This window comes from Chiloscyllium plagiosum, chromosome 37, assembly GCF_004010195.1.
Source record: "Chiloscyllium plagiosum isolate BGI_BamShark_2017 chromosome 37, ASM401019v2, whole genome shotgun sequence".
In the NCBI taxonomy this organism is placed as follows: domain Eukaryota; kingdom Metazoa; phylum Chordata; class Chondrichthyes; order Orectolobiformes; family Hemiscylliidae; genus Chiloscyllium; species Chiloscyllium plagiosum.
In genome coordinates this window covers 8,258,061-8,269,952 of record NC_057746.1, presented here as the reverse complement: position 1 = coordinate 8,269,952, position 11,892 = coordinate 8,258,061, and the positions used below count along the sequence as shown (strand labels likewise).

Genomic DNA, 11,892 nt, shown 5'->3' with positions numbered 1-11,892 from the left:
TAGTTTAAACCCCCCCCCCAAGAGCACTAGCAAACCTCCCCCCAAGGATACTGGTGCCTCTCAGGTTCAGGTTTAGACCATCCTGTTTATAGAGGTCCCACCTTCCCCAGAAAGAGTTCCTGTTATCCAGATACCGGAATCCCTCCCTCCTGCACCATCCCTGTAACCACACATTTCACTGTTCTCTCTCCCTATTCCTCGACTCTCTATCACGTGGCACGGGTAACAAACCAGAGACAACAACTCTGTTCTAAAATGTTATAATGCTGCGTGATGCCAACAGTGTATCATTCAGGTTGATTATTGTTGGTGTTATCCATCAGGCTCTTGATGTTCCAGCTGCAGATTCACTTGAGGATGGGACAGGGTTGGGATGGAAGCTGCCTGTCCCAACCACCACACTGTCCCAACGGAGGGAGGTCTGGAGCCAATGGCAGGGAAAATCCAAGAGAACTGAAGGCCAGACTCTGCTTTAGGACGCTGTTGGGTTTCTTTGAATAAGGGCTGGAAATGTGTTGCTGGAAAAGCGCAGCAGGTCTCGTATTATTCTTTGAATAAGGACGAGACTAGACAGTGTTTCTGTTACTATCTGAAATTTGTTTGGGGGAACAAGTAGCTTGTGATGACGCTAAGCAACCAATTTTTTTTCTTTTTGCTGAAATGCTACCTTCTGAGTTCAAGGGCAAAGAATCTGGAGACACATTCACACAGACTCAATGGCTTAAGGCACTTATCAGGAGTTGCTACGATTGGAAGGGTCGTGTGAAATTCTCTCTGCACTTGCTGAATGGGAAGATGCATTTTCACACAAGTCCCTTTGTAAAGGCAGTTTGTCTTTGTACAAAATAGCGAAGTGATATTTCCACAAAGGCTTTCATTTCTACCTTCTGGCATTAGCTAGTGACAGTGATATTGTGGTTCAATTGTTTGATTTAAGAAACTGAACAAATAGGTGACGACCGTGATTTAATTCCCTTTGTGACAGAACATTTATAGAACTGAGATTTACTGGTTTATACAAATTTCAATCCGTAAATAAAAAAGTATTGGAAATGCAACCATGATATTGATACATGGTACTACCCATCCCACGTTGAAATCTCGTTTTATTTACGTGGATTTTGACCATTTGGTAATGAAATACAGATTGTTAAGTAGCCTTCTGATAACTGTTCTCCCCAACACTGGGATGTGGCTTCCTAGTTTAATAGAGACTGTGCCATAAAGTGACGAGGGTTGGTTACTGAGATGACACATTGTAGGTGTTAACAAATCCAACATTCAACAGATTTCCTCACAATGCAAGGATCCAGTGATTCCATCCAATATAGTTTAATGCAGAAAAGTGTGAAGTGATTCACTGTTGAAAAAGTAACAGGAATGTAGAGTACTGGGCTAATGATAAGATTCTTGATAGTGTAGATGAGCAGAAAGATCTCGGTGTCCATGTACATGGATCCTTGAAAGTTTTCACCCAGTTTGATAGGGTTGTTAATAAGGGATATGGTGTGTTAGTTTTTATTGGGAGAGGGATTGAGTTTCGAAACCAATAAGTCAAGATGCAGTTGTATAAATGTCTGGTGCAGCTGCACTTGGAGTATTGTGGATAGTTCCGATTGTCGCATGATAGGAAGAATGTGGAAGCTTTGGAAAGGGTGCAGAGGAGACTTACTCAGATGTTGCCGGGTACGGAGGAAAAATTGTTTCTTAATTTCAGTCTTGAAAGAATTTCAGGCCATTGTTCGATTTATAGATGATGACCTTAATAATAGATCACACTGCAACAAGAGGCTTTTCTGTCCATAAATTTCCAACAGTGTTCATTTTTTCTCTTGACAACTTTCATCCTCTCAGATCCTTCTCAATCTGAGGAATAGAGCCCTGGATTTGTGGGATTTGACTCCGTCATCATTGAAGCCTTGCTGTCCAGTTATCTTCCTGATGAATATATGCTGCACTCAAATGGAAATGGACTCACAAGTGCCTGCTCTTTTTTTTTCCTTTCCAATGTTTATGAAGCCAAAGTCGATGCCATGCTAACATGGGATTGTAGCTTTAAAATGTGTTGATGGATTCCTGAAGAAGGGCTTATGCCCGAAACGTCGATTCTCCTGCTCCTTTTATGCTGCCTGATCTGCTGCGCTTTTCCGGCATCTGATCCCCAGCATCTGCAGTCCTCACTTTCTCCTAACATGGGATTGTGGCAGTCAAGAAATCGATAAAAGCTGACTGACTGGTTCTGAATGAACAGACAGACTTGACCAAGTTCAGGGTGAAATATTACGAGAACAATGCTTTATCTAAAGCATCAAGGAGCTTTAGATTAAAAAAAACTGCAGAAGCTGGAATTTAAAATAGACAGGCAGGAGGCTGGAAAAATGCAACAAGCCAGGCAGCATCAGGAAGTGGAGAAGTCGACTTTTCGGGTGTTAACCTTCTTCAGATCAGAAGACTTACACAAAAAAGGTTGACTTCACCTCCTGAAGCTGCCTGGTACGTTGAGTTCCTCCAGCATCAAGAAGGACACTGAACTGAGTCAGAACGTTTGGGGGGGTGTGCATGGGGATGAGGTCAGAGGCGAGAACGGGCAAGTGTAGAAAGTAAAGACGCAGAGGTCAGGGGTTGCAGTGCCATTAACAAGGTTTGGTCACCAATTACCCATTTATTCACAAATGCTTGGCCTTTGACAATAGCCTCGCCCTGAATCTGGCATTGAGCATCTCAATATCCCTGACACTCAGCTATTTATGAGAGCCAGGTCTTCCTGATTAAATCAGACTACTAGCCGCAGTCAGGGAGCTCATATACTCTGATGTCCAGTTGACTGACCTCACTACAAACAGCACAGGACGTAAATGCAGCGGGTTCTTGATAAAGAATTGTAGGAGTCGAGCAAGAGATTGAAAAGCTGAACCCTGACTTACTCCGATTGCTCATTCAGGCGACGAAAATGTGCCAGGAGCAGGCCCCTGGTCATCTTGAATATTGATGATGCTTCTGGAGCTAGTGCGATGGAATAACTTTGAAACATTGGATTCTTCTGAATAGAATAAGGTCTGCAACCCTTCTAAGGAAACATGTTCCTACTGTTGTGGAGTATTTAATCGAACCTGTCAGAGGGCTTCAATCTTGAAATCAAACTCAGTCAGGAAGAAAATAATGCTGGTCAAGTGAAGTAGAAAATCTGTGAATGAAAGAGAAAAGCAGCAGAATGACTTTCGACACCTATAAGAATGTAGTGCTTCCGAATGCTCGCCTTCAGGATCAAATACTATCCTGCCAAGCCTCACAGATTCAGGGGCAGGACTCTTTGTGGAGTGATGCAGTTTGTTTTCCCCGAGATCCTCAGTCACGTTTGGGTGAAATGGTGCAGTTCCTGCCGGAAGCTAACTTGTTGTATTTGATGACACTGAGGCACTGGACCTCTGGAAGAATACATCGATATCTAGAAATACAACTACCCAAGGTCATAACGCACACTTGAAAAACCTCCTCTTACATATCAGTGCATTGAACTTACACAAGAACACGGAAAAGAGAAGGCAGCAATTCAGTACACTTTCTTTAAAAAGTCCAACATACCTCTCCACACAGAAATCTGTTCTGTTGAACATGTGTTCCGCAGAATGGGATCACAATGGATGCATTTCCATAGAACAGATGGAAGATATAAACCCGGCAGTTCCACACTTGTTACCCCATCTCAGATCTCAATCTCCAATTGAAACTGAATAACGGATCCAGTGCTTATCAGAAAACAGGCATTCCCTTGCCTCGCCCAGTATTGCACCCCAGGAACAAATGCACCTTGCAAACAAAGCTGCAAGAAATTCATGTCTCACTGATTTCCAGTTGTCCTGGCTCCTCTTTTCCATCAAACATCTTTCTCCCAAATTCCAGCCGGAGCTCCCTCCTTTACTCTTCCCTCACTTGCAATCTCTCGTTTTTTGTCCTTGCAGCCTCGGTCTCTCATCTCCTTTTTATCCATCTCTGCTTCTTGGAACCTCGCAGAGTTAAAACCAGGAGATATTGAAACCAGCTGTTCAGCCCATAGAGTCTGCCCCACCATTCCATCATGGCCGATATGTTTCTCAACTCCATTCTCTTGTACTCACCGCTTAAATGTTGATTCACTTACCAATCAAGAACCTATCGGTAGCCTTCTGACATACACACAATGACTTACTGCTCAAAGCCCTCTGCGGCAATGGGTTCCACATTTTCACAACCCTCTAGCCACTCAGGTGGATAGAGCTTGTAAGAAGGCCTATGGTGTATTAGCGTTCATTAACAGAGGGATTGAATTCAAGAGTCATGAAGTGATGTTGCAAATGTACAGGACTTTGGTTAGGCCACATTTGAAGTACTGTGTGCAGTTCTGGTCGCCTCACTTCAGGAAAGATGTGGAAGCTTTGGAGAGGGTGCAGAGAAGATTTACCAGGATGTTGCCTGGAATGGAGAATAGGTCGTACGAGGATAGGTTGAGAGTGCTAGGCCTTTTCTCGTTGGAACGGCGAAGGATGAGGGGTGACTTGATAGAGGTTTATAAGATGATCAGAGGAATAGATAGAGTAGACAGTCAGAAACTTTTTCCCCGGGTACAACAGAGTGTTACAAGGGGACATAAATTTAAGGTGAAGGGTGGAAGGTATAGGGGAGATGTCAGGGGTGGGTTCTTTACCCAGAGAGTGGCTGGGGGCATGGAATGCGCTGCCTGTGGGAGTGGTAGAGTCAGAATATTTGGTGACCTTTAAGCGGCAATTGGATAGGTACATGGATGGGTGCTTAAGCTAGGACAAATGTTCGGCACAACATCGTGGGCCGTTACGAATGACCTTCACTGAGATCTTCCTTTCCCTATCCACGTGGGATTTGTCTCTTCCCCAGTTTCTATCCGTCATTGATTGAAACTGATTCTGGAAGCCAAACTTTGATTCATGGACACCTGATAATCATCAGCCATTTCATCTGCTAATCTTGCCATTTCTAACTCTCTGCTATTCCATATGAGTTCTTATTACTTCAGGAAGTAGTGAACGCCTCCAAAATAATTGTCTTTCTAGACTTGCTCTATTTTTAATGCCCTAATCCACCTATCGAAATGATATTGATTGTTCCGTTCAAACTGAATGTCGATTTGACCAGTGTTCCTCATTAGATTTCTGAAACATTGTATGTAGGTTGCTGGCACAAGTTTATATGCAATTAAGATGGTTTTATTTACCTCCTCATACACCCCAGATACTTCCTCTGAAAGTGTGGTGAATACCTCACTAGCCCGACCTACAACCTTTGATTGGATCAAATAAACCCACATGGCCACCACATTTATTTAGCCACCTTTTCAAATGAGTTGAAAAAATCCTCCACATCCTTCTCATCAAATTTAGACAATGGTGAATATATTTAAGTAGTTTCAACGCAGGCCTTTGGCTACCATGTGTTTGCTAATCCTCACTAAGTTTACTTTCAGCCTTCATCTCCATCCTTTAAAGTGACTTTCCTGTCTCAGTGCTAATTTCTGGAGTTTGAACTCTCTCTCTTTCTTCCTTTCCTTTCCTGTCTCTCATTTTCTCTCTCTTCCCTTTCTCTTTCTATCTCTTCTCGCTCTGTCTTTCTCCCTTTTCTCTCCTTTTTCTTTTCCTTTTTGTTCTGCTAAAGCGATTCTTTATTTTTTTCCCTTTCCTCCACTTTTATTCATAATTCAAACTATATCATTTCCGCTGCCCTTGCCTTGTCTCTTATCTCTAACTCAAGCTCCTCCATTTTCAGTTGAATTTTAGCCGTCTCTAAAGATTTTGATGCCGTTTCCAGTAAATGTAAATGCTGAGCTCCTGCTGCAATTATCTCTGCTTTCCTCACAGAAGGAGACAGCTTCCACCCCATCCTGTCTGCTAATTCCAGCGGTATGGTCTTATTCACCTTTTGCAAACCCCCAAGGTCACCTTTTCCACCTGCAGAAACCTCTTGGAAACTGAAAGAGCCATTGCTATCCCAAACACTGTTTCAACCAAACGAGTTCAAAACCCAGAACAAAAGATACTAACAACTACCACTCGCTGCCTTCGAGACCAACAACCCTCATCCCAAATCGGAACTATGGAATAATTCCTAGATGAGCCCCCACTCTGTAATGGAAATGGCTAGCGCCCTCCAAATATTTCAAGAAGGTAGCCCAAACCCTCACTTTGTTAGTTGTTTTAAGCAGGTGTCAAGTTGATATTCCAGAGCGATATAGCTGGCCTAACCACTTCGTTTGAAACAAAACAAACTGTATTTACAAGAATTCTGAATGAAACACAAACAAAACCGAACAGAATACAGAATAAATTAACATAATCGAAAACCAAACAGATTATCCCAATTTAATGATGCTGTTCCAATACATGCAACACGCCCCATGAATACACCTTGTCACAAAAGGGAAAATCAAATCCAGGGTCTTACAGGACAGAAGTCAGAGAGAGAGGACCAGGTCGGACCTACATCTGTGGGTCCAGCAGATTCAAAACACTGGTGCGAAAAAACAAAACAAACCAGAGAGAAGCTGAACTGAGAGAACTGGCCCCTTTCATTGTACAAAGGTTTTAATTTCAAAAACTTAAAAGCCTGATGCATGAGGCAATCTCTATTAGCTATAATCAAACTGGCCCTACAACCCTTCAGCTAACACTTTTCGGAGTCTGGGTCTTTTACAATGTCTCTGAAAAAGAACCCAAGGACAAAATCAAATTGTTAAAGCAACAGCTTCGTTAAATTCAGCAGGTCTGGCAGCATCGGGTGAGAGAAATCTGAGCTAATGTTTCATCTCCACTTTCTCAGAACTGGATTGGTAACATTATCTCTGATTTCACTCCACAGATGGTGCCAGACCAGATAAGTTTTTCCAGCAATTTGATTTGATTTGTTATTAGCACAAATACCTAAGTGCAATGAAAAGTTTTGTTTTATGCTCGGTACAGGCAAATCATAACATACAAGGACGTACAGATAGCAGGGTGATTGAACAAAGGGAGGGAGACAAAGTTACGTCAACACGTGATGGTACAAAAGCAAGATCAACATTAGATTTAAAATTTGAGCCATCCATTCACAGTCTAATAACAACAGGGAAGATGCTGGTCTTGAACCTGTTGGTACGTGGAATTAAGCTTTTGCATATTCTGTCTGGTGGAAGAGGGTGGAAGAGATTATATCTGGGATGGGAGCGATGTGTGATTATATTGTCTGCCTTTCCAGGAACGAGAAGTGCAGATACAGCCAATGGACAGGACGTTGGCTTGTGTGATGGTCTGGGCCTTGTTCACAACTTCCTTACAATCCTGAGTGGAGAAGTTTCTGGACAAAGCCATGATGCTCCCAGATGGAATGTTTTCTGTAGTGCATCTGAAAAGGTTGGTAAGGGTCCTTATGGAAATGCCGAATTTCCCAAGCATCCTGAGGAAGAAGGGGCATTATTGTGCCTGCTTGACCATCGCATCTCCGTGGGTGGTCAGGACAGATTGTTGGTTATTGTCACTCCCAGGAACTAGACGCTCTCGATTGTATCCAACTCAGCTTCTGTTTTGATTTCTGATTTCAAATATCCACAGTCCTTTTGCTAGATATTATTTTCCCAGTTCCACAATGGCGTCCTCAGTTACCAATCATTACGAAAAGCAAGGAACTATTTCAATGATGCATTTTTCATAGAATGACATACTCATATATGAAGAGGACATGTCAACAATCCATGAACATCCTTTCAGCTTGTGTTTTTTTTCTGGTCATAGAGTCATAGACTGATACAGTCTGGAAAAAGGCCCTTCGGCCCAAACTGCTCAATGCTGACTTTGTGCTAGTTCCAATTGCCTGCATTTAGTCCATATACTTCTAAACCTTTGCCATTCCTGTTCGTATTCAAATGAATTTTAAATGTTGTTATTGTACCTCCCTCAATCACTCTCTCTGGCAACTAATTCCATTCACTCTCCGTGTGAAAAAAAAAATTGCCCCCCCCCAGGTCGTTTCTAAACCTTTCCCTTCTCACCTTCAACATCTGCCCTCTAGTTTTCAATTCTCCGTCCCTGGGAAAAAGGCTATAAGCATTCATCCTATCTCTCCCCCTCATGTTTTTATACACCTCAATAAAGTCACCCCTCATTCTCCTGCTCCAACGTATAATTCTGATGCTGCAGATGGCCCACTGAACTTCATGGACACTTTGTTATAAGTTGGTCGATCTATTTGAAGTCTGCCCCATTTAACTCAGAGACAGTGCCACACCACTTAATGCATTGTCTTTTCAATGTGCGGCCGGCAGATTGGTGACAATAGTTTTTCCAATGTCCCACCTTAGTCAGTAGGTGGTGCTACTGAGTCTGTCTTGGTGATGGACACTGAAGTCTCCATTCTCTGTCCTTTCCACCTTCAATGTTGTGTTCAAACAAGGAAATTCGAGTGATGTGGTAATTGATAAACAGCAGAATGCGTCCGTGCCCGTGTATTGCCTGATGCCATGAGGCTTCATGGGGACAGGCATCAATATGAGCACTTCCACGGTATCCAAATTCCCCCAACCACACGCCCCCACCTTGACTGTATGCCACGGGGCTGCTCCCTCTGCTGGCTCTGTCCTGCCAGTGAGACAGGACGTGCCCTGAGATGATAATAGCATTGTCTGGGATATTGTCTGGAAAGTGGGATTCCATGAGCGAGACTAATATCGATTGTTGCTGGATTAGTCTGTGACAAATATACTGCACGTCAGGTTTAAGTTTTATACAATAAAGAGTTAACTCCACTTTATTTCTTGGAATCTTAAAATCAAACCAAACTATTTTTTTCCATTGGCGGTTATTCACTTCAATAATCAGAATGCACTCCTAATTATTTCTAACTTTAATAACTGTAGTAACAAGCTGATTATTGCTCAGTTCAATAACCGCAGTAAACAGCTGATTCATGTTCCGATGAGTAAACACGTGATTTTTGCATGACCATTTCCATCAGAAATATAATTGAAATGGTCGGAATCTATATACAGTCTTCCTGGATCACACTGGCACCTCCAGTAAAGAGTGACCAGCTCCTAAATATCTCCAGACAGCTCCCAAACTGGATCTGGACAGTTATGCAAACATTTCCTCACAACAGGCAATTTAGATTCGCCCTTGAACAAGGGGGAAGTGCATGCAGCAGATTGGCCAATGGACTAACCCAGAGCTGCCAATGACCATGTCTGGTAAGTTCGTCCATGTGCATGACAACTAGTATGTCACATAAGCTTCATAACTCTCCACTTTGGAGCAGATCCTTATTGAAGGTCTTAGAAAAGTGATGGATGAAATGGCATCTTGCATTAAATCCGTCATCCACAAAATCCAGTGCATGTCAGCTCCACCATCCCAGTCTCCAAACAGAGTTGTCATCTACATGGATATCCAGCATGATCCCTACTAACATTATTGTGTGCGACTCACACTTGAAATTTTATGAAGATGTTTTCAATAATGTATTGATTATTAACAGCAAAGTGTCATTCTTGAAGATGATAAATCCTTTTATCATAGTCACTTGACTGCCCAAGAAACAAATCCACCCACTTGTTTAGTTCAATTTTAAGACTGAAATCTAATGAAAACATCGCACCCAAATGATAAGTCTGATTATCACAGCAGGATCATATTATTACTTAGTTAAAGCACTTTAAAGATAACCAATTATTTCCCCTTGAATGCACCTAATTGTTTCCTTGGCAATAATTATTGTGTCATGTCGCACTACAGGTGAACACCACTACATTAAAAACACACACAGACACTCCGATACACACACATACACACGGTCACACATATACACAGACACGCACACACACACCCTTACAGACTCACCTGCTCCCACACTCACGCATGCATCCTCTCAGAGACTTAGACCACTCTACGCTCACGCGCACACATATACACTCTCTCACACAAGAAACGCACAACACCCCCCCATTCCCAGACAAACACACACACTCCTACAGAAACACACACTCCCACACTCACACATGCACTCCCTCACATACTTCAGGCACTCTGCACTCAGGTACACACACATATACACTCTCTCTCACACTCACAAACCCTCTACCCAGACAGACACAAACAAAGACCCACATGCACACATATACATATACGTTTGTGGGGTGAATTTGGACTTGAAAAGCTACATTGAACTTTGCTCAAAAACTGCATGAATTCATATAAGACTCTAACATCTCACTTTTTGGCTTACAATCAGTCTAAACATTATGGCACAAAAAGAGAACACAGGGGGCTCACACCTTCAACATATTGTCTCGCTAACATCAATTGTTACTGTTAACCTGAGAATGCAACTTTTTAAAAATGGTTTTGTGATTTACACATGAAAGAAGTTAATCTATCATGGTATTCGAACAAATGAAAGACTCAACAGACAATCAAGGTATTTTTCAACGTATAATTTCAGTTACATCACACTGTAAACTTTTGCTATAAATTCTGTGCCTGACAATTGTGTCCTCCACAACCACCTGATGAAGGAGATGCTCCGAAAGCTGGTGTGCTTCCAATTAAACTTGTTGGACTATAACCTGATGTTGTGTGATTTTTAACTTTGTTCATCGGCATCTCCAAATCATGACAGCATGAGGTGTACTCGCTCTATTCAGGATAAGATAGTTAGATGCCTTATTATAACTGAAAAAAATACAGGTTTAGGATAGATAATGGAGGGACCGTCGGGCCTATCTTTGTGACTTCCCAGAGTATCTGGGTAATCCATGATTATGTCCATGAACGTAAAGGCTGGAAACCATTTAGTTGAATGAGGTGGATCTCTTGATAAAAAAAACGTGGTCGACATCCCAGAATTGTTGTAGCCATCCAACAGAAGGGACAATATTAGTTCCATTAGGAGTGTCATAATGAAGGTGGGTGTTGTTACCCACCCCACAAAGGGTTTGAATACCAGTGGTACTTGAGTCACATTCCTCCTTAAGGTACAAGCATGGGATGCGGGGTCGTTCAGGGAAGCAATAACAACTGACACATAGAACATAGAAGAATACAGCGCAGTACAGGCCCTTCGGCCCTCAATGTTGCGCCGATCCAAGCCCACCTAACCTACATTAGCCCACTATCCTCCATATGCCTATCCAATGCCTGCTTAAATGCCCATAATGAGGGAGAGTCCACCACTGCGACTGGCAGGGCATTCCATGAACTCACGACTCGCTGAGTAAAGAACCTACCCCTAACATCTGTCCTATACCAACTCCCCCTTAATTTAAAGCTATGCCCCCTCGTAATAGCTGACTCCATACGTGGAAAAAAGATTCTCACTGTCGACCCTATCTAAACCCCTAATCATCTTATACACCTCTATCAAGAGGAGATGGAGACTGTGTGAGGAGATGGAGACTGTGCGAGCTGATGGAGAGTGTGCGAGGAGATGAAGTCTGTGTGAGGTGATGGAGTCTGTGCGAGGTAATGGAGACTGTGCAAGCTAATGGAGTCTGTGCGAGGTGATCGAGTCTGTGCGAGGTGATCGAGTCTGTGCGAGGTGATCGAGTCTGTGCGAGGTGATCGAGTCTGTGCGAGGTGATCGAGTCTGTGCGAGGTGATCGAGTCTGTGCGAGGTGATCGAGTCTGTGCGAGGTGATCGAGTCTGTGCGAGGTGATCGAGTCTGTGCGAGGTGATCGAGTCTGTGCGAGGTGATCGAGTCTGTGCGAGGTGATCGAGTCTGTGCGAGGTGATCGAGTCTGTGCGAGGTGATCGAGTCTGTGCGAGGTGATCGAGTCTGTGCGAGGTGATCGAGTCTGTGCGAGGTGATCGAGTCTGTGCGAGGTGATCGAGTCTGTGCGAGGTGATCGAGTCTGTGCGAGG

The 11,892-nt window shown here is 43.1% G+C and overlaps 1 long non-coding RNA gene across 1 annotated transcript in view; it reads left to right on the top strand.

Moving 5' to 3' along the window:
- Positions 1-7,977, top strand: part of LOC122541287 — a 19,487-nt gene extending 11,510 nt beyond the window's left edge. The window contains exon 2 of the long non-coding RNA XR_006309554.1: positions 7,240-7,977. This is a non-coding gene — a long non-coding RNA (uncharacterized LOC122541287). The remainder of the gene's footprint in view (positions 1-7,239) is intronic.
- The last annotated feature ends 3,915 nt before the right edge of the window (positions 7,978-11,892 follow it).